General features: G+C 44.7%; 1 protein-coding gene across 4 annotated transcripts in view; it reads left to right on the top strand.

Moving 5' to 3' along the window:
- The window catches only part of FAM110B (family with sequence similarity 110 member B), a 496,654-nt gene that overhangs the window by 283,457 nt on the left and 189,452 nt on the right, over positions 1-23,745 (top strand). The window contains exon 1 of one of the 4 annotated variants that reach the window (XM_078687278.1): positions 951-1,096. The exons of the other annotated variants lie outside the window; for them this stretch is intronic. The gene's annotated coding sequence lies outside the window, so the exon portion shown is untranslated. Of the gene's footprint in view, positions 1-950; positions 1,097-23,745 lie in introns of those variants that run through there. 4 annotated transcript variants of the gene reach the window in all.

Raw genomic sequence — 23,745 nt, 5'->3', positions numbered from 1 at the left:
CACCATACAGCCCAGGTAGAAAGGGCAATTATGAAATTATAGGAATATTTCAGAAGTGTCTCTTCAGACCTCCATTTAACTTTTTAGACATTGTGTTCTAAAAGTGAGCTGTAAAGGTATATCATGTGGTCCTGGTTATTAAAAAACATCTCGGGGGAATATATGTTGTGTCATATGCTCAGTGTAATTCGGCTACAACATTTGTGGCCTAACAGGTTCAGAGTTCACTTTGATCTCCAGGCTTGTAAAGGAGAACGGGGCTCTAAGAACTCCGACCCCAGGATGAAAGGGACAAGAAGGAACACCTCTAACCGCACCCTGATCAATTTACGGACAGTTCAGTGTTTAAACTGATCCAAGAACTCACTCCACCGTTCTTAGTGGTATCTTATTTATATTTTGCCCTCGTGCTTTTCAGACGTCCTGCTCCTTCAAAGCATGATTTTAAACGGCTAGTGGGGTTGGTGTGTAGTTCAAAAACCACCACAATAGTTACGGAAGTTGCAGCAGCAAGCATCCCGGAAAAGCACATCGCACATCTTGTTTACCACATAATTATTTTGTCTGAATTTCACAGGCCGGCAAATATCTTGGTTTGTGAGGCACTTGAGAACATTGAGTGGTCGTGTGTAATAGGGTTATCGTGCTCACTTGCACTGGGTGGGAGAGCGTGGGCCCATTGTAAGTGTTAATTACGACCTTTATTTTTTCTTGTAAAATGATGGTGTCGAGGTGAAAGTCGTGCCGTGGCAATAGTTGCTTTCCTTGAACCGCGGTGTGCGGGTGGTGCGTGCCTCCACAGCCCCGTGCTCGGATACAGCTATAATTAGCCCGGGAGCCCGCTAAGCGGCGGCGGTGACAGGATCCGCGCCTCAGAGAGCATGTGCTGGATTCTGCCGGAGCCTGCCCCTTATTGGCTGCCGGTGTTGCTTTGCCAGCCCGATAGGTTTCCACAGGCATCTCTGCGCGGCGCTGGAGCGACGGGAGCCCTGTGTCCGCGCGGCGGAGGTGTAACGTGGACTCAAAGCAGCCGGGGTCTTTGTTGTCGGGGCCGGTACCTGCGGATGGCGGGCAGCAGCCGGACTCACGGAGCCTGGTGAGGACCCGCCGCTCTCCGAAAGCACACCCATGCATGAAATGCATACTGTTGATCAGGTCACCGCTCTGATTTGATCCTGGTATTTACGTCATTTGTTCCCCTTCAAGGAAGGACGAGGCCGTGCTGGGCGCATACCTGCGTGGGAAGTGCGCGCGCGGTGCGCCACGTCGGGTTCCTGCGAGAAAGGTGCCTGCCCGCGTTTAACATTGTTTTTCTTTCTCGTGCTAATGCGCTAATCCACATGTTTGCAATTGGATTCTAATGCGGCCGCCGCCTCCCCGTCTGCCCAGGAGATGAGCGTCTCAGAGCGAGCGCCGAGGGGACGGACGGGTGTGTCAAAGGTGCTTTCATTAGTCCGGAGTAATCACTTCTCTGGTGATGTTTTCGGTGGGAGGCGAGCAGCGGCGACTTTTGCTCGGTCTGCTGTGCTTGTATGCCTCCTGCATGAGCTGGGTGGATTTGTGTGCGTTTCCTTTTTTAGTTGCACAATACCAGCATCGTTTCTTTTTAGAAGTCTAGCGTAGCACATCCTTCCCTGCCCGAGCAGGGGATTATTCCCAGGGGCCAGATGTTGGCCCCAGGCCCTGTGTATTGAAGCTCTGCCCTTTAACAAGCCAAGCACAACAATGTGAAGCTGGAGCCCTGTCTTTGGTGAGCAATTGTCTTTTTACTTTCATTGTCTGGCCACAGGCTGCTCCAGCACGATTCCTGTTCAGTACGGTCTGTTTTTTTATTTTTTCGAAAGGCTTTTAATCGTGGTCTTGTGAAGTTTGTTTACAACGGAAGAAAGTGTAGTAGTGAGTGCGCAGCAGACAGAAAGCAAGCTCCCGCCTTTCACCGACAGGACTTTGTACTCTGCTTGAATATTTTCTTTACTTTTCAGGCTTACATATTGTGGCTGTATTGTCATTGTACAGGGGGACTATAATTCGACATAATATAGAGTCACGCTGCTGGCCCTCTGCCACCATGCGACTGATGTAGCCAGGGCAGTCTGAGCCAAATATTGAAAGAAGTTAAACTGTGCATAGCGATTGGAATAGTTAATTTCATTTCTTACATTTTTATTTAAAGCAACCATTAAGTCTTAATTTCCGCCAGTCACCTTAAGGTGCCACACTTAATGTAGTTGTATGGGCTCAAATATGACTATGTGAGCATTCTTTTATTAGAAAAGAAACTGCGTCCTATAATAAACATCTAATCACTTTGTGCTTTTCAGTGCACATTTTGTTTTCAGTTCACATTTTGCTTTTCAGTGCACATTTTCTAATGTAAATCTGTACGTGATGCAAATTGAATAACGGTAAGCATTTGTTGAATGGCACTTGAATGGTGTTGAGGATGGATTGACCAATGTAACTCATCAAAGGTTATAAGGCTCAACTGCTAACCCAGGAGTGTCCTAGCGCTAGGTGTGTGTAATAGAAGAGTGCTGATTTATGTGCCGAATATCCGAAACTGTGCGTTATTTGTGTACCATTTCAGGGAACATGTGGTACTAACGAGTCCACAGGATAAAGCAAATCATTTGAGATCATGCAGCAATTGACAGAGAACAAAGTGGATGGTATTCTTGGTTTACAAGCAGAGTTATCTTGCCACATCATGCCAAACGTGGAAAAGCCTTGGGTTTGTGCATCTGATTACCCTCCAGGGCGCTACCGTAGAAGATAACTGCCGATGTGGGCATTTTAGACCTATTCCTCGAGAGAGTGATCAGTTGTCTACTGTTCATTTTTATTGTGCTTTCCTCTTCGATGTACGGAATTCCATGCTTTGCATCCATCGTTAATCATTTTAAAGGGAAGGAGGCATGAATGGACTTGCAGTTGGCATCACAGGTGCACATAATACAAGCCCGAGGTAAAAGCATGTTGTGTTTTGAGCACTTATATGATGGTTATATAGAGCAATAAAAAGCAAATTAAGTCACTGCTCCTATCATAAATCATGTTAAGCATTTGGCCATTAGATACAGGAGTTTGGGCTTCAACCCTATTGCCGGTAATTTCCATACTCTCAGTAACCCACTGATTGCACATTTTCATTTAAATTGTTACAAAATGGCAAACCCTTCCAGAGGTGAATTAATATTAGTGGTTGTCTTTTACAAGTGCTAACAACAAAACATGACCATTGATCTCCAGCGTTCTCGTGGAGGCCCAGTTTCAGATGTCTTGCTTGACAGATGGACAGGACAACATGGCTGAACACTTATGGTCCGTGAGAGATATTAATTAATATGACCATCCCAGAAATGCTTCCCTCAAGGCACCATTAATTGTGTCGCTTGTACTGTCAGAAGACTAGGGAGCATGATTGGCTGAGAGGGAGACAATGGTTTTGTCTGTGCAGGGAATGACCTCCCTAACATAGTCGTGAACTATACCAAAAAGGATACATGATGGGAGCACATGACTGTCATGGGGACGCCACAGTAAACTTAATTGCCCGTGACTAATAGGTCAAGCAGACTTTGTGACTATTATGGAAACTGCTGAAAGATGAATGTGTTAACTTGCTTCCTTTATCTTAATGAGTTTCCATGCCTTCTCTTGCAAAACAGGAAAATGTGAAGGAATTATTGTTTCCTTAATGAAAAAAAGTAGGCTTTTCAAGTTTTCTTTTTTCCTACTCATTTTAAGTCTTCATTGGTTCTTCCCTTGTTGTCTTTTGAGAACCTTTAAAGTTAGTTACAAACAAGTGTGAACCTGGGTACCAAGAAGAAGGCAGTGGGGAATGAGCTCTTTAATAATCACCAGCAGAGAAAGCTTTAGAGCCCCATCGCCGGACCTCCAAGAACAGGATGCAGGCACAATTGAGTCTCGCACAGTAACATTTGCAATACTGTAATCCCCTGTGCAGCACATAGCATGCGATAATGGGAGCATTGAATGCTACACGTTCCAAAGACCAGTACCTTGTCAAACACCATCTAACCTCTCCCACACTAAAAGAACAACGGTTGGTCTCTGAATAAAAAATAAACCCTCACTGTGTCTTCACTAGCACTCTGAAATACCACAGACCCTGCCAACACTATCATCTGTAAAATTAGACCTTCAGCTCACTTTAGTTCCGGGGCTCATCGCCACCTCTCCCCATAGTGCCAGCTTCTCGACCTGATAATGTTGTGGTATCCGCACCTCTTGTAATCATGTTCTACATATAACCTGACAGTGTGCAGATCTGTGTGCAATCGACTATTGCAGTCTCCACAGATCAGGGCTAGCCTTTCAGCTTCATGAGGTCGATGAAAGGTGCAACATGTGGTGGATAATTGTAGCCTTTTGAAGGATCAGGAGAGAGTTCCAATGGTGGTGATTGTCTATATTTTTATTGTCTTGTGCATCCTGGGGAAAGTAGAAGTGCCCCTATTGTTTTAAACCAAAACAGCACTATATTTGTTTACACGTCGGTGATATATGTCTTAAATGAGAAATACATTTTTTGTGACCCAATATTGAATTTGTCCCTCTGGAGTATCTGTTTCTTTGGAAGTCGATTGAACATCTAGTATGCCTAACTCCCTTTTATTAACTCTCCTGAGTTTACAGTTTTTCTCGCATAACTACACACTTCTTACCTATTATAATATTCCCACAGTGATATTACTTTAATTTACAAACATAAAACAATATAGTCATAATTGCATTATAATAAAGGATTTAAAAAAGGACAATCAATAGCAAACACTCGCCATTTTTAGATGATCTAGTAAACTCAATGCTTCAGCGAATGTTTGTACAGTGTATCTCTCAAATACAAGCGACAACAATACGTTTTTATAAGTTAATAGCCCCAGATAAAAGAAAAGAACATGACGTAAGTCTTAACACCAGTAGAACAAAGCTAATAACCCAGATGTTTCTTACCACCCTCACTGATTAGCCAGACATTTTCCCCTATGTCTATGTTCCAAAATTTAAAATTCCAATAAATCATAACTTCTGAATTAGGGTTAGATTCTAAATAGAACTGTGTTTCACCCACTCTAACAAAGTAACAGAAGTAAGATGTTTAATGTTAAGGCAGTGAACAAGATCGTTCTTAAAACTTCGAAATTGATTTTATCAACTGCTTAATACAAAATAAAGTTGGTTGATTTAAAATATCTATTCCTGAAATAGCCAAAAACTCCAAGGAAAAAGACAGTATTTTAGAGATTGAGTCATTTTTCTCTAACTCTTAAACATTAATGCCACATGACATTTTTCGTAAAAGAAAGCTGAGTTTTAAATAGATAAAAGTAGCATACCATGTGTGGCCAAGCGCGATACATCTGAGCTTTCATAACCAAGGACAGTCATAGGCCAATATAGGACTTCCTTAATCATGATTTTACCTTGTTCATATTTTATCTTGAAGGTGTAGATTGTACCTTAGTGGCCTTAAGTGAGATGGTTAGAATTTTTGAAATGCAAATCTCTATCAAGGATGTGACACCTCTCATCCTAGCATACCTAAAAAGTTGCACCAATTCCATTCAAACTGAGCTCGCTTTGACAGATTGAATTTTAGTGTGACAAAGCTAAGTGGAAAGTGATAGTCATTAACCAGCGGAGTAGTCTTAGTTTTGCATTTGTAACCCAAAGTGTGTGTACTGATGCAGGATCAACATGGGTTACATACGCAATTGAGATTAATTTCTCAGTTTCCTCTTGATGGAGATGCCTTTGTTGGGTTCAGAAATCAAGCCAGACAGAGAAGTGTCAGTATGCAAAAATGGTCTTTTTATGTTTTTTTAAAATGTATTCTGTTAATTTAAGATCTTTTACCATGCTCTCGAACTGCCAGTTGTTCATTAAGTAGTTTAAGCATTGACGAAACAATACATTGAAAAGAAAGTATCCTAGCATATTTGAGTTTTTTTGCAATTGAGGGCTGAGAATTCAGCATGGGAGTAGACTTCATGAACTAAAAGGAAAATATATTCTATTAGTAATAGGGTTGAATACGAACTCAGTTCAGACAATAAAATAGAATGTCCTTCTGCAACACAAAACCAGTTTAGGCTGACCGATTGAGCTATCATGGGATTCAAAATTGATTCCTTTCTATCAGATTTATTAACCCCTTTACTGTGGGTGTCAGCCAAAGAACAACACCCGCACTACCTCCACAGTGCGTCTGTCAGCCATTGACTGACACTGGAGAATCACATAAAGGCCCCTATGAGGCTTTTTTTGTGTGTAATGATGCTCAGCGTGCAGGTCACGCTGAAGCCATTACACTAAAGGGAAAGTAAAATGAGCCAATGGGCTCGTTTTACTTTCACTGCATCAGTGCTCAGGGGTATATATCAGCCCCCAGAACACTGATCAGGGTGAGAGAGCTATTGTTGGAAAGGGGAGAATCTCTCCTCTTCAATGATATCTCTCTCAGGTGGATCACCATAGGAGAGTGATCCCGAAACAGGGATCCACCCACTGGACACCAGGGATTTTGGGGGAGCGACCCTGTTAGACTTGGCATCTTTGGCATGGTTTCCCCTAGACTTTTTGCCTCTACCTCCTGTGTTTTTGATGTTGGGTTGGATTTTGTTTTTGCTGGTTTACATGCTTTGGGCACTTTGCCGCTGCTGATTAGTGTCAAAGTGCAAGTGCTCCCTGTGTAAATTGTTGTTACAATTGGCCCTCCCTGATTGGCATATTTGATTTACTGGTATGTCCCTAGTAAAGTGCACTGAAGTGTTCCAGGGCCTGTAAATCAAATGCTACTAGTGGGCCTGCAGCACTGATTGTGCCACCCACATGAGTATCCCTGAAAAAGTATCTCAGACCTGCCACGGCAGTGTCAGTGCGCATTTGTAAACTGCCATGTTGATTTGTTATTGTTAATTGTTATTGTTAATTGATATTTATATAGCGCTAAATCCCCGACAGGTCTCTTAGCGCTCGGGAGGGGGGGTGGCGTGACTGCATAGACGGTAATTGGGTCAGATAGGAAAGAGGGTAAAGCCGTGCTTAGTGCTTCCCTAAACAGAATAGTTTTGAGTAGTTTCCGAAAGTGGAGCAGGTTAGGTTCTTTACGGAGATGGTCAGATAACTTGTTCCAGAGCTGGGGGACAAGTACTGAGAAAGCTCTCCCCCCTTTTGAGGAGAGTTTGTACTGAGGACAAGACAAGAGGTGCGCCTCGGAGGATCGCAATGAGCGTCCCGGCGTGTAAACCTCAAGGCGTTCTTTTATGTAGGTAGGAGCTAGGCCATATATAGCTTTGTGGGCGATGCAGAGGCTCTTGAATTTCACTCTTTGTTTTATAGGGAGCCAGTGCAATTTGTGTAGAAGCGGGGTGGCATGGGATCTTCTTGGAAGTCTAAAGATCAATCTGGCTGCATCATTTAGAACCACCTGTTATCTGTTTGCCAGTATATGGGGAAGACCAAGGTATAGGGCATTGCCGTAATCTAACCTCGAGATAATGGTAGCTGAAACGATCGTGTGGAGTGTGGAGGTAGAGCGAAGGAGGACCAGTTTGCGGAGTTGCCTAATTTGACCCGTGCAGGTACCAACCACGGAGGAGATTTGGTTGGCCATTGAAAGTTCGACATCAATTTTTTTGCCAAGGCTCTTTACAGCTGGCCTAGGTCTGGGGATAGGACCTAGTTCTTGGGGCCAGAACTGGTCACTTCAGGAGGATTCTGTTGTAGGGATGACCAGGATCTCTGTTTTGTCAGGATTGATTTTTAGTGAGTTAGCTGTCATCCAACTCCTGGTGAGTCTGAGGATATTTTGTACCTGGATCTGGGCGGATGCAGTGTTATCGATGCTGAGAAGCAGCTGGGTATCATCCGTATAATAAAACATTTTGCAGCCCATGTTTGCTAAAGCTGGTACTAGTGGTTGCAAGTAAACATTAAAAAGGAGTGGGGATAGGGCTGAGCCCTGGGGAACTCCACAGTTAAGCGAACCTATATCAGATACTGCATCTCCCAGTTGGATCCTTTGAGACCTACCAGATAGGAAGGAGTCAAGCAATCGGTGTGCCTGATCCTGAATACCTAGGGTGGTAAGTCTGTCCAGTAGTAGAGCATGGCTGACAGTATCGAATGCCGCTGATAGATCTAATAATTTCAGGGCACAGGGTCTTTTACTGTCAGCCATAGCTCTAAGCTCATCAAGCACTGAGAACATAACCAGCTCAGTGCTATGATGTGCTCTAAACCCAGCTTGGCGTCCCTGGAGGAGATGGTGGTCCTCCAGGAAGGGTGAGAGTGTTTTCAGAACATGTTGTTCTAGGACTTTAGCCAAGAAGGGTAGCTGGGAGATAGGTCTATAGTTTTTTGGTTTGGTCACATCGGCCCCTGTCTTCTTAAGTAGAGGTTTGACTCTCGCCTCCTTGAGGCAGGATGGCAAATATCCGCTCTCTAAGGAGTTATTTAGCATGGAGATGATTAGTCTATCTAGACCCGGAAGGAAGGAAAATTCTAGGGGGACATGGGTCTGAGGGGGAACCTGTTTTTATCCGGTTCGTGAGCAGCCTGAGGGAAACTGTGTTCAGTTTAGGAAAACTGGGGAGTGCATGATCAGGAGGTAGAGTTTGGGGAACGGATGGTAAGGTATAGTTAGTAGGAGTATTGTCAATATCAGAAAGAATACTCTTCACTTTTTCCAGAAAGAACGATTGGAATGCATTACAATCAATTAAGGCATCAGCTGGTTTTTGATCAGTTTTTTTTGCTGAGTTCTTTCAGGATTCTAAAGATTTCTTTCTGTTTGTTATCTGCCGTATTGATTCTGGTTTCATAGTATTCAGCTTTAGTTGTCGTGATAAATTTTTTGTAAGAGTTGAGTAGTGACTTGTATTTCTCTCGCTCTGCTGGATCATTAGTTTTGCGCCAACGTCTTTCCATGTGGCGAAGCTTTCTTTTAGTTTCTCTCAGCGAGGGGTTAAACCAGGGGGCACCTTTAACTTCATCCTTGATCTTAAGCTTCCCGTCGGGTGCTACCTGATCTATAGCTGTGCGTAAACTTTTTGTAAGAGCTTCGCATTCCTGATCTAAATTTCCTTGTCCGACGGAAGGAAGAGTGGAAGAGAGAATAAAATCTACTAGGGTTGCAGGCTCAATTTTTTTCCATTGACGCACTATTTTCCATATTTGGGGCGGGTTGGTTAGGTGGCTATCTATTGGGATACAGCACCTGATTAGGGAGTGATCTGACCACATACACGGGGCAATATCTGTAAGGATGGCCCCTGGTTAGGAGGTCCAGACAAGGTCCAAAGTATTTATTTATTTATTTATTTATTTATTTATTGGTTTATATAGCGCTTGAATCCACTCCAACTGGAGTATCTCTGCGCTTTTTGGAACCGGTAAGACAGCGGGAGTGGTATGGAGATGGAATTTAGATTTCATTTTTAAACAAGATGGTTTTTAAAAATTTCCGGAATGTAAGATGTTCCTTACATCGTCTTAAATACAGAGGGAGTTTATTCCACAGCCTGGGACCAGTGATGGACAAAGCTCTACCTCCGTGTCTTGATTTTTTAACGCGAGGGACTAGGAGGAGGAGATCATTACTTGATCTAAGGGATCGTGCTGGAACGTAAGGAACAAATTTCCGCTCCAGATAAACCGGCCCCTGTCCATTCAAGCACTTATGGATCAGGCAGCAAATTTTGAATTTGGCTCTTTGTCGAATTGGGAGCCAATGAAGTTGTTCAAGGAGGGGCTTAGAGGCAGTTCTCGGGGGAGCATTCAGAACAAGGCTGGCTGCCGTGTTCTGAATGACTTGTAACTTAGCCAACACTCCTTCGTTTGCAGAGAGCAACAAGCCATTGCAGTAATCGATCCGACTAAGGATCAGTGCTTGAACCAGTGTTTTTCTAACAGAGTCGGGTAGAAGTGGGAAAACTTTGCGGAGCAGACTGATAGTATGGAAACATATCCCTGAGATGTTGCTTGTATGTTGTTTTAATGACAGGTCGTGATCAAACCGAATTCCCAGATTCTTCACGACCTGTTTAGGTTCAGGGACTGCTCCTAATTCTGGTGGCCACCATTCCGGAGTCCATAGTATTTTAGCCTCCCCAAACAACATGACCTCCGTTTTGCTGACGTTACATTGGAGGTAGTTGGTAGACATCCATTTTGCCACTTCCTTCATACCTGAAGAAAAAGAGTTCCTAACCTCAGCGGAAAGAGTTTTAAAAGGAAAGAGGAGCTGAGTATCATCTGCGTATGATACGGGGATGAAGCCGTACCTACGCAGTACTCCTGCCAGGGGTGCCACATAGATGTTAAAAAGAGTAGGGCTCAAACATGAGCCCTGTGGCACCCCCTTAGAAATCTCTATTTCCGCTGAGCGATACGCACCCATGGTGACTCTCTGGGTGCGATCAGATAGGAAACTCTTCAACCAGTCAAGGGCTTTGTTCTTAATGCCAGCGTTCGACAACCTTTGAGTCAGGATGGTATTAGACACGGTGTCGAACGCTGCCGACAGATCTAATAGAACCAAGATGACTGAGAAGCCCTTGTCCTGGTACATGTGGAGGTCATCAGTGACAGACAGGAGGGTGGATTCTGTACTGTATTTGGGGCGGAATCCTGACTGGGAGTCATCCAGAGCATTGGCAAGTTCAATATGTCCGGATAGGTGGCGATTCACATGCTTTTCTATAAGTTTCCCTAAGAATGGTAATAGGGAAATAGGTCTTAAGTTAGTTAGGTCAGACCAAGGTATGGCGGTGTTTTTTCTTATAGGTCTGACAAGGGCTCGCTTCCATTCCTTAGGGACGATGCCTGAGATAAGTGAAAGGTTCACCAATTCAGTGATCGTTGGACATAGTTGTTCATCCAATGCAGGCATTAACCTGGCAGGGATAGTGTCCAACAAGAAATTTCATCACTTAACTGTTGGGAAGACATATCAGGGGCTTCGCAGGCAGTGGGTTTAGCAAATGTTTGTAAGATTTGAAAAAGAACCCTGGGAGAGTTCCCTGCCTCTTGTATTTGCGATGCGATATGAGCTTTTCGTGCAGTGCGAATCGCTTTATGGTAGAAGGATAATGCATCCCAGTATTTATTCTTATCCTCTAAAAGATGGGAAGTTCTCCATCTTTTTTCTAATTTCCTAGCACCTAGTTTAAGTGTTCTTAGATGGTCAGAGAACCAGATTTCTTGCTTTTTAGCTGGCCTAGATTTAAAATGTTTTAGTGGGGCAATTTTATTTATAACTTTCTTGGTTTCTCCTTCAAATTTTTTAAGAGCAGTTTCAATGTTATCCAAAAGGTAGGAGAATAGGAGGATTAAAATTTTCTCTGAAGGTCGAGTTGGTAACTTTATGCCACTGTCTGCGGATGCAAGGTAGTGAGCTGGGGCATGAAGAAGTAGATACATGGAAGGGGGTAGTAAATTCCAAAATAAAATGGTCAGTCCAGCTCACCTGAGTTGCAGGCGGGCAGGAGACAAGCGGTACATTGGAGAATATCAGGTCTAAGGTATGACCTGCCTGATGTGTAGGTCCGCAGTTCCTTAATATTAAGCCTAAAGATGATAGGTGTGTGAGTAGGGATTGTGCCTCATTACAGTCTGATCTCTCACAGTGTACATTAAAATCCCCAACTAATATTTATTTTATTTATTTTATTTTGAAAGTTTTGTATAGCGCGAACAAGATCTTCGCAGATATCAGAGCGCTTTACAGAGGAGGGGAGCATGTATACGCAGATACATCAATCATGTTAACAGTACATTGAAGTGATATCATAAAACAATCAAGTAAATCAATTTAAAAGTCAAGAATAACAAATATAAGGGTTCGAACAATTAGTACAGATGAGTATCGAGTCTTTGTAGTTATTCCTCAGTAGTCGTTCAAGTGTATTTAGCCATGAGGATCGCTTTTACTTCTCTCTTGAAAAGTATGGTAGAGGTGATAAGCCTTGTTTCAGGGGGGAGCGAGTTCCAAATCCTGGGAGCCATTCCTGAGAAAGAGCGTTTAAAGGTTTTTTCCTTGCGGAATCTTTTAGGCTTTAGCAAAAGGTTGTTTGTGCCTCTAGTGTTTCTGGAGCCTCCAGAAATCGTCAGCTTCTGAGCGAGGTATCTAGGTGAGCTCAGGTGGACAGCCTTGTGGGTCAAACAAGCTATTTTCAGGTGTATTCTGGCTTCAAACGGCAGCCAGTTCAATGATTTGAAGTCAGGGGAAATGTGTGAGTGTTTTTTTGATCCAGTGATAAGTCTCGCTGCGGCGTTTAGAGAGGCTCTTATGGGTGCCGTAGTCGCTAGGGGGAGGCCGCAGAGGGCGGTGCTGCCATATTCTATCCGAGGTATGACTAGTGATTGTACCGCAGTCTGGAAGTCTTTGGCTGGAAGGAAAGGTTTAAGTTTCCTAAGGGTGTTGATTTGGTAGTTTGCTCCCTTAGTTGCTTTGTTGATGTGTTCCTGCATGCTGAGATTGGTGTCAAGTGTTATGCCCAAAGATTTCGCTGAGTCCACGATGGTGGGTTGGACATTGAGCGTCGTTAGGTCTTTAAGCCACATTTGTGCGGTAGTGATCTTCGCTGGAGGTGAGATCAGAAGGAACTCTGTTTTTAGGGCATTGAGTTTGAGATGATTAGTGGCCAACCAAGATTGGGTGCTTCTGATCGTTGAGTTCAGGAGTGTGATGTCTTTGGGTGATTGCAGTTTGAGATAAAGTTGGGTGTCATCAGCATACATGTGGAAGTGTACATTAGATTCTTGCAGCAAGGTTGTGAGAGGTTCCATAACTAGGTTGAACAAAGTTGGGGATAGGGAGGATCCTTGTGGTACGCCTAGCGATACGGGTCTTGGAGCGGACATCAAGTTGTTGCTCTTGAATTTCTGCGATCTGTTTTGCAAAAAGGAAGTGAACCATTTGAGCACAGTTCCAGATAGGCCCATTCTTGTGTTTAATAGTTCGAGTAAGCTCTCATGTTTGACGGTGTCAAATGCGGAGGAGAGATCAAGGAGGATGAGGAGGCAGGTATCGTTATGGTCTAGGATTTGGAGGGCGTCGTCGATTATGTGAATCATGGCAGTTTCCGTACTGTGATTAGCTCGGAAGCCTGATTGATGAGAGTTGAGAAGATCAAATTGAGTAATGTGTTTAGTCAATTGTATTTGTGCGCATTTTTCCAGCAGTTTGGCCAGAGTCGGAATGTTGGTAATGGGACGGTAGTTGTTTAGGTCAGAGGGGTCGGCTGTAGGTTTCTTTAGCAAAGGTATTACTTGTCCAACTTTGAGGGAGTCGGGAATGATCCCTTGTTGAAGTGAGCTGTTGATAATTTTGGTCCAGAGTGGAAGGAGCGCCGGGGTAAGGACCTTGACAGCGTTAGCAGGAAGGGGGTCCGTGAGGTGATTGGATGGTTTCAGAGTGCTGAGCAGTTTGCCAATTTCTTCTTCCGTGTAGGTGACAAAGGTTGACCAGGTTGCATTGTTTTTTGGTTTAGTGGGTGTTATGCGGTGGGGTTTGGGATAGAGGCTTGCGTCCATAAGGAGATCATTCTTTATGTTGTCAGTTTTTTGGTTAAAGAAAGAGGCGAAGTCTTCGCAGGAGGGAGCTTTGCATATAGTGTTGAGAGGTTGGGGTTGTTCTTTGGTTTGTGTTCGGATAAGCTCAAACAGCTTTCTCGGACGATTTTTGGCTTGGTCGAGCTGACGGCTGAAGAAGTCTGATTTTGATCGTTTTATTTTCCTGAAGTAGGCATTTCTCTTTTTCTTCAGGTTTTTTAAGTTCAGTGCAGAGGGAGCTGATCTCCAGGAGCGCTCTGCCATTCGCATGGCGCGTCTATCGTCATTGAGACTCCCGTCGTACCAGGGATTGGAGATTTTTGTGGTGGCTTTTTTTAGCTGCAAGGGTGCGACTTCATCAATTATTGCGGTCATATTGTTAAGATAGTGATCAGTCAGGGATTGGACGTCCTTAACGCCAGCCGGAGGAAGTAGTAAGTTGCAGCTGTTTGGGGGCAGAGAGTTTGAGTTTAGTTTTTTCATGTCTCTTTTCCAGACTTTGGGCCCGGCGGATTGAATAGGGTTAAATTTAACTTTTTCATTGATGAAGAACGTGATAATATGATGGTCCGACCAGTCACAGGGTTGGATAGATTCGAGTTGGATAGAGGCCTGTTTGGAGATGATAAGGTCGAGGGTAGAGCCTTTCTTGTGTGTTGGACTGTTGCAAATTTGTGTAAGGTCTAGGGCGTTAAGGAAATTCTTCAGGCCTTTTACCACCGCATCATTATGATCGTTCCAGTGGAGGTTGAAGTCCCCAAGGTATATTTGTGTGAGTTGCCGCCCTGAGTTGGTTGAGATCATGTCCATGATTTGTTGGGAGAAGGTGAGGTTGTCACCGGGTGGGTGGTAAACGCCGTGAAGAGTGCAGATCGGTTTGCCCTCACTGATAATATCTAGGCTGATGTATTCACAGGACGTTGGGGAGGGTAGGGGAGGGGAAGGTACTTTCAGGACAGAGAGGTTGCTCCTGTATATAACTGCGATTCCGCCACCTTTTTTATTGCCAGACCTGTCAAGTCTAGTGATGTGGTAGTTGGGGGGAACCAGAATGTCCATTATAGGTGTAGAAGATTCTGTTAGCCAAGTTTCAGTCAGGATGATTAAGTCAAGATCCAATTTTAGGATGAGATCGGCGATAGCGGCGGAGTGTCTAGCGGCTGATCTGCAGTTTAGGAGAGTGCATTTGAGACGGGGTGTGTCAAGGGTGGAAGGATGTTCTGGAGCGAGGGGGACTTTACTCAGGTTACTGTGGATAGCGACTCTGTTGTTCAGTGTGGGGGGTCTAAGGGGGTTGGAGTGAATCGTAGGTATGGCAGTGAGAGTGTCGGGTGTGTTGCTAAGAGGAGCTGAGTCATAGGAGCGGAGGAGGATGATTGTGTCTAGGTCCGAGAGAGGGTTGCAGGAGCGATGGGGGCGGTTTTCACGATTGAGAGCAGGGATTGAGGTCCAGTGCGGTGGGGGTCGAGTGCGAGAGTTCGCCGCCCGGGTGGGGGACCAGTTGGGAGGGGAAGTGATGGTGGAGACGCGTGAGTGATGTCTGGGGTGTGTTCTGAGCAGTTGTTTGATGATGTGAATGTCTTGTTTGATCTGGTGGAGGGTGTTGGGTGGGGGGTGGCTGGAGTGTGATAGACAGAGTAGTTGTTGTTTGATGATGTGCATGTCTTCTTTGAGTTGAAGGAGTGAGGCCGTAATGTGGTCCGCAGTGGGACATGTGTTGGAGGTGGGGATGGGAGGGTCAGGCGTGGATGACATAGGGGAAAGGTTGGTGGTGCGGATGAGAGTATTGGTGGTGGGCGTAGAGTGCAGGGTGGAGGATGTGCACTTATTAGTGGTGGCGGGGGTGGGGGTTGGGTAGTGGGGAGTGAGCCTGGGAGGGGAGTGGGATTGTAGATGGGGTCGAGTTGAGTTGATGGGGTGGCGTGTTCTGTGTGATTGGTTAGTGGGAGGAAGTGGGGGCTGAGAATGGGTGGGGGTAAAGGGTGGGGTTTGCCTTTGTGTGTGTCGGTCTGATGTTGATCTAGAATAGGCCTGTTGCGGGAGGGATCTGTGGTGAGAGGGACGGGGATGAGAGGAACGGGGATGAGGGCTGGTGTGTAGGTGGAAGGGGTGGGGTGGTTGTTGTAAGAGGGAGAGAGATCTATGTCTGTGCTTGAGGGATGTGGGGTATCTACGGTAGGTGGGATGAGGGCTGGTGTGTAGGTGGAAGGGGTGGGGTGGTTGTTGTAAGAGGGAGAGAGATCTATGTCTGTGCTTGAGGGATGTGGGGTATCTACGGTAGGTGGGAGAATGACTAAGGTGCCGGGAGTAAAGGGGTGGTGCATGTCTTTTTGGGTGGGGGCTGTGGTATCAGGGGTGGTGAAGGGGATGAGGGCTGGAGTGTGGGGGGAAGGGGTGAGGCGGTTGGTGTAAGAGGGTAAGTAATCTATGTCTGTGCTCGACGGGAGGAAGGTAGATACGGTAGATGTGTGAGACACTGGGGTGTCGGGAGTAGAGAAGAGGTGCATGTTGTTTTGGGGTTGGGCTGGGTTAGAATGAATGTGGTTTGAGGCTGTGGTGTCAGGGGTGACGGGAATGGGTGTGGTATGGGAGGGTGACAAGGTGAGGTTGTAGGGGGGGGAGAGGGTAGATGGGTGAGTGACTGGGGTGTCGGGAGTAAAGGAGAGGTGCATGTTGTTTTGGGGTTGGGCTGGGTTAGGATGAATGTGGTTTGAGGCTGTGGTGTCAGGGGTGACGGGAGTGGGTGTGGTATGGGAGGGTGACAAGGTGAGGTTGTAGGAGGGGGAGAGGGTGCCGCTGGAATGTGTGTGTGAGGGATCTACGTCTGTAAATGTGGAGAGCGAGGTAGCTACATTGGGTGGGTGAATGTCTAAGGTGCAGGGGGTGGAGAGAAGGTGCGTGTCGATTTGTGGTTGAGCTAGGTTAGAAGTGTTGTGGTTGGGGGCTGTGAATTCAGGGGTGATAGGCCTGCGGGTGCTATGAGTGGGGGTCCGATGACTGGCGAGGTGCTGTTTGAACGTGGGGAACAGGTTGTCTAGTAGTTCCAGGTTCTTGTCAGTGGATTGAATTAGGATAATTCCGTTATTGTATATAGTTATGGTTGTTTTGTATGAACTCACTATCATTATTAATATGTGGGGCTAGTAATTCGACCAAGACATTGGTAAAATTTTTGTAGGGACGAGGTGGCCGATGAACTAGAGCGCCTTTATAGTTTTCTTTAGGGGATGTATGTATTTTGAAAACTAGGATTTCAATGTCGGGAGAGCTGAGTTCCTCTAGGACCGAGATTACCAGCTCTTCCTTGTATACAATGGCAATCCCACCTCCAGTTTTCAAAGGACGGTCTAATCTGACTACTTTATAGTTACAGGGAGTAGCTAAAGTTATGGCTGGGGTACAGTGTGGTTTGAGCCACCTTTCCGTAAAATAACATACCTCAGTTGTTTGGAGGAGATTAGTTCCCAAACCTCCGCGGTATGTTTCGAAAGGGACCTAATGTTACATAAAATGTTTTTCCTCCCCAATGGAAGGTCATCTGCGACTTGCGATATGGTGGAGATTAATAGATTAGGACAACTTCTATGGTATGACTTTCTCATTTGCGTAGAGAACTGAGTGTGACGGAGGCGGCAGGAAAAAGGGCCTTCAACCTCTGGCCGCATGATGCAGCTTACGCCTAACGCATAGTGAGTGTTTAAGCTCCGCAGTACCTTAGAGGAGTATGTTAGTCTTCCCGGAGAGGATACATAAGGTATATTTGTGAGATCCTCCATGTCCCCTAGCCCGTTCTGGCCCGTTCTGGCGTGGACGGGCGCAGACGGGCAGGTCTTAGGCTTGTCTTCGGCGCGTATGATGGCGCCCCCGTAAATGTAAATGTAAATGTGCTGGACTTTTAAAGCGCACAGCTGCCCGTAAGCGTCCCGGCGCTTGCTTAGGGAACCCGTCCTGGTATTCCCCTGTGAGAAACCCCGGCAGGGTGTCCACAAGGTGAAAGCCAGGCATCCCGCCGCGAGGGGCCGTAGTGGAGATTAAGCAAGCTATTGCCCAGAGTCGCAGAGTGTGACCCCGTGAGTTGAGTAGGCACCAGAGCGAGAATTGTCGAGTCCGTGGAATTTTGAGCCCGAGACCCGCCGAGGCAGGGAATCGAACCCTGGTCCACGGTCGATCTCAGCTTCCGGGTCTGCCGCCTCTAACCACTGAGCCACGCTTCTCCCGTGAGCGCAACCGCTGCGCGCTAGTACCGACGAGTGGCTAAATAGCCCCTATTGCAGAAAGGCTAGAGCGCTAACCGCTCGACTCTACAAACAGGAAGTGTGTCTCTCAGGCTCGTACCTGTCCCGCCCTCCGCTCAACGGTATTGGATACCGAGTCGGACCGGGGCGGGCAGGCTACAACACAGAGCACTGAGTTCCTAGGTAAGTCCTAAAGCCCCTGGCAGCTCCGTGAGTGAGCGTGAAGCACAGCGGGTATATGTATTAAAATTCGCAATCAATTAATAATACAACAAAAGATTATTAAATTCATAATCAATTTAAAATCAGTTAAAAATGCTTCGGTTTTGCAATTCACATCCACAAAGCCAGCAGAGTGTTCTGATATTCAAGTATTTTAGTATGACCTTTAATGTGTGTAGGGACATCAACTAATTGTTGAAGGCCCAGTGTGGTCATAAGGGTCTCAAGATGTAGAGCTGCCGGGTCTTTGGGTATTTTATCCCAGTGTAAGTTTAAATCTCCCACTACTAATACTCTTTGGTATCGTGTGCAGATGTCAGAGATTATATCTGTGAAGAGTTCGTTAAACTGAGGGGTTGATCTCGGGGGACGATATACCGCCAGGAGGGCGAGGCAGGAGTTGTTGAGAAGGATTTTTAACCCGAGTACATCGGCTAAATTGATATTCTCTGCCGTTATTTTGATGATTGTAAGTTGTTTTTTAAAGAAAATTGCCCCCCCCCTGATGTTTCCACTGTGATGGTGCCACAGGACATTGTATTCACTTGGAAGGGAGGCGATAATATCTGGCACAGATCTATCACCCAACCAAGTTTCAGTGAGCGCCAAAATATCAGTGTCCCCGTCCTGGAGAAGGGTGAAAATTTCCAGGTGATGTTTTTGTAGGGATCGTGTATTCAGGGTTGTGACTTTAAGTACAGTTTGGATTTTGGCGGCTGGGATTGTTTTGTGTATGGACGGCTCTTGGAATAGTGGGCGAGGGCTGTTTCCTATAGTGTTTTTTTGGATGTTTTCTTCCTTTATTTTGGTGAGTGTGGACCTACTGATGGTATAGTTCTTGGAATCAAGGGAGTGTAAATCTTTTGCTGAGTAGCAGTATCGTTGACCAGAGAGCCTGGCCCCTGGGCCCGGTCGTGCGTGGTCGGGCGCAGACGGGCTTACCTTTGGCGCACCTTCGGGGCGCCCGTGGTGCACCCACTTGCCTGGCCGTAACCTTCCCTTTTCATAAATGTAGGACACCCCTACGGTAGGCCCAGATACCCCCATGGGTAGGGTGCAGTGTATGTGAATGGTAGGACATGTACTGGTGTGTGTGACATGTCCTGCATCTCAAAACACTGCCAATTTAATTTTTCACTATTGAAAGGCTGTCTTGCCGCATAGAATAGAATGGGAAATAATTTGTAACACCTTACAAGTATGACTTCCCATTGAGACAAGATAGAGAAATAAAGTTTAGGCTCTCTGAACTCAGAATTGTTAGTAAAGATGAATGGTTTCTGCATTGTGTGTTTAAAAATGCCTTTTTTAGAAAGTAGGCAATTTCTTGCTTAACCATTCTGTGTGCCTCTGCCTGTTTGTGTATTGACTGTCTGGTTTTGGAGTGACAGGGACTGTGGATGTGCATTCACTGTAGACAGCCACTGGGGGTGTTGGGGTGTGTCTGGCCCTTCCTGGATGACTCAGAGCTTAGCTGAATAGAACTTGGCTGAATTTAGAGTAGAGGGAGGAGATTTCTTTTCACCTGAATAGGGATGGTCTCCCTTGCACAATGCTGTCTCCACCTCCTCTGGTCATACGGAACCAGTAAGGACCAGTAAGGATAGAACTGGTTTGTACTGGGCTCAGAGACCCTTGCATAAAGAGAACAAAATTTTTTTGGTGTAGAAGTATTAAGCCTAAAGCCCAGAACCTTTGACAACTTCTGGAATCAAGAGGAACGTTTGCCAAGTAGCAGCGACGGAGAAACTGGAGAAGGAGTAGTGCCATTTGCTGTGTGCTGTTTGGGATTGGCCTGCAGTAGCTGTTTCTGCCAAGGAAAGGACAGAGACTTCGCTGTGTGGTCTATCCCCCTGCTTGAGTAAGAACTCCAAGGGCTTGAGTGGAGCTTGCCCCCAGTTTTGAAGTCTCAGGGACACAAAGACTTCAACCCCAGCTCCCCTGAACTTGCTTGCTCAGAGTTCTGACCCGCCAAGAGGTGCCTGTGACTATGGTGACCTCTGGAGGCTGTTTCTGCTGTTGGGGAGCTGAAAAAGCAACGCAACTACAAGAAAACAGACGCATCGCTCTTCTAGTGGCTGTTTTTCTGACTCAGCACCGCTGTGCGATAAGAATCTCCACGCATCGCGGTGCTGCTGCCTAAACAGACGCAGCGTCTGTCGCCGCTGCAAGAGCCGATGCATCGAGGGATCGCGGCTGAAGAAACCGAATCAGCGCCGCTCGCCACATCAATCGCTGACGCATCCCAGATTTCTGCGCATCGTACCTGTACAGCATGTTTTCCCAACGCATCACCTGCAGATCAGAACCGTCTCGGAATCGGAGCATATGTATTATATATATGTATACAATCACTTATTCTACAGCATGTCGCCTCTAAGTGCTCTAATTGAGAAATGTTACGGTTACACAATTTAATGGTTCACAGTTTATCGACCCCAGAAAGATGGAAAGCTGAGATGGCCATTCAGGGATGGAAAAGCTTATTTGCTCACGTTATAAGAAATCTTGATCCCTGTGTGGCGTAGAGGGGGGTGGGGGAGGTGTTGGACTCGTGTAAGTATGTTCACTGCCAGTCTTGGAAGTTTGGGCTTAGGAGACCATGTGGGTTTTTAATAATTTGAAGATTATATGATGAGAGTAGGGTTCTCTTTTTTTGTGAAATGTGGATTAAAAAGAAAACAGTAGTTTCTTCCCTGCGGACAGTAGGTAATTAAAAAGCCCTTGACACTTTATGTACCGCTGAAATTGAATGCCAAATGCACATTGGTACCACATGCTTTATTGGCTCGCAGTATTTTTTTCCAGAAAGATTTAGGGAACTCCAGCCTTTCTGAATAATTCTCTATCTATCTATCTATCTATCTATCTATCTATCTATCTATCTATCTATCTATCTATCTATCTATCTATCTATCGTTCGAATACTCAACTCGTTTTGGGGAAACCTTCGGGAGAAAACTCATACGCCTTGATTTCTTAAGATTGACTATTCTAAAATTTGTCTAAATGCCCTCATTGGACTGAACAGAAATGTCTTCTTCAAATCAAGGTGGAAGCCTCGGGGTCGTGTCCGCTTCCTGTGATTTTGGGCAAATCACTTACTCTCTCCATGCCTACCAAAACAAGCATTGAAAATGCAATAAGTCTAACCTTTGATTAAGTTAAAGCCATTTGCTTTGCTAATAGTATTCTATAGCAAACCAAATGGCTTTAACTTAATGAAAGGCGAGACCTATTGCATTTTTAATGCTTGTTTCTTCATTCCCTCTAGGGGAGTCCTAAGTGCAAACTACCCCAAATAGCCAAAAATGTCTCAGCACTGAGGATAACCCCAGCAGTTAAGGAGTTATAAGAAAGGGCTTGTTGTAACAGGGAACATTCTAATGAGAGGGAAATAACACAATCTGAGACATTATTAGCAAAACAATGTGATATTAAATTCCCCTTTTTCTCCAAAGAAGGGTAATAATCTTATATGGTACGCTTTTATTGAGTTGATTATGCTATGGAGCAATGTTTATTCAGAGGTGAGATGGCAGCCAGTTTTGAGTCGATAACTATAGTACAGTGCCTTAAGGTTCTTGTTTGTAATGATGTGATTTTGATTTTCAAAGCTGAATGCAAATATTTCAGAAAAGTTGCTAAAACTGCATAATATAATATTCCATTTTAAAAGTGCAATAATAAAAAAAGCAAAAAGAAATGCAGGACAAAAATAATATGAATTTGCTGTTAGTCCTAGTGAACATGTTATAACAGTCAATTAAACGTAGTCAACCATATCTTCTTATCAAGTACATTCCAAATTCAAAACGAATGCTCTCTAAAACACTACAAAAATACTTACAAGAAATATATTTTGCTACGGAATTGAAACACAGCATGATAAAATATAAAATGCAAAAGAAATATCCTGTGCTCCAATGTCTTCACGGGACTTGCCCAAGTCAATCCTTATTTGCCAAATTGCAAACCAATGATGGTGGACTTCAGATGCACTCTAGGTATAACAAATATTAGGATGTTTAATAATTTAGTGTAAACAAAAAACCTACCATAGCTATAAAGGATTGTAAAATAATAGCATTCGGATTAAACTAGGTAATTCTGATGTTTTCCAAGACTGAACAGTAACTCAGACAACTCACACACAATCTTACTTGATGTGGATGTAATACTTCATTGTTGCAAAGTAACAGAAGAGTACATAAATAAAGTTGTATTAAGCTACAATCCCGAAGGTCTTTCAAAGGCTGAATTTCATAACCCTGGAGTTATACTTATGATCCTCCAAGGAACAAATGCTGGCTGAATGAACTAAGCACCACCATGCTTCAAGTAGCTGCAGCTGCACTCCTCGCTACCAACTGCAAGTCATGCTTCCATCGCCTGGAAGACGCTTTGGATCGCTTGTTAACTAGCATTTGAAAGTTTGTTGAGGATAAGAAAAATAGTGGAACCAAACCAGTTTCACTTACCATCTGATCATTATTTACTTCGGCATACCATTGCATGCTGCTCTCTCGCACAGCAGTGTCACTCATACCTTCCAGCACCCTACACCAGTGCTTCCCAAACTTAATTATAACCTGAGAAAATCAAGTTTCTGTGAATATTTATTTGTGCATCACCAAGTACTATTTTGATTTGTTTTGATCCTATTAAAATCTCTGATTCCATCACACTTCAGAATTATAAAAAAAAAGGCTTTCTTTTTGCTTTCCTAACTGCTAAATGCATACAGTACATTTACATTTTGTTGTGCGTTGCTGAAAAACGACACCCTTTCCTTTCACACGACTGCCACATAATTCACTTTAAAAACTTATTTTGCAGTCAGAGAAAGAAAATTAAACACCCATCCCCATGTTAAAAGAATAAGCAGCAGTTTGTATGAAGACATAGCCTGATGTTTGACTTCTATCTTTGAAGCCTCATGTTACAAAATAAACACAGAATTTAAAGGCATCTTTATTTATTACTTGGACTTTCCCGCCCCACCAAAAATTGGCTTAAGACCCACCGTTTGGGAAACGCTGTCCTCTGCTGCTGCACTGCCACCGGCAGGAACCCATCACCTAGTTCCCCTAGAGAGTGTCCCACCTCTCCCGCCAAGCTATTTAGCAGCCGGGCTGCTAAGCTAAACCCTGTAATTTCAGACAGCTGCAAGCTTTGACAAGCAACACACAGCCAGTGGTATGAAGTAAAAAGAGTAGCAGCAATTACTAAGGTCTGTCCACAAGTTGGACCAGTTGCCTGTTCCTCGCTGTCTTGGAGTGCTGTGGAGTTGGTAGTGGAGTACTTGGGGCGAAGCAGTGGCTCAGAACCAGCTACTGTGAGATCTGAACTCCAAGAGTGTGGGGCTACAGAATGACGCTGGAGAGGCGTGGAGGAGGGGCATGAGCACAATTATGCATCACTATATTGTCTCAATTATCTATGACCTAAGGTGAACAAAGCATAATATCAAATACAGGGAGGAGTTCATTAAGCTTAAGACATTCAGGTCTGGTCGTAACATTTTGCGTATATTTATCTCTTCTATAGTATGCCTACATTTGCCATTTTGTTATATTGAAAGGGGTCTAGATAAGAAGTAAAACAGGCTTGTATGGAGAAATAAGACAGACAATCCTCAAATCTGTCTTTGTTTTTCCATGGACACATCTTTAGGGCATGGGAGTTAACATTAGAATCAGTTTCA

The sequence above is a fragment of the Lissotriton helveticus genome, chromosome 4_1 (genome assembly GCF_964261635.1).
Source record: "Lissotriton helveticus chromosome 4_1, aLisHel1.1, whole genome shotgun sequence".
In the NCBI taxonomy this organism is placed as follows: Eukaryota; Metazoa; Chordata; class Amphibia; order Caudata; family Salamandridae; genus Lissotriton; species Lissotriton helveticus.
Note: the sequence above shows the minus strand (reverse complement) of the source record. Positions and strands in the feature narration are given on the sequence as shown.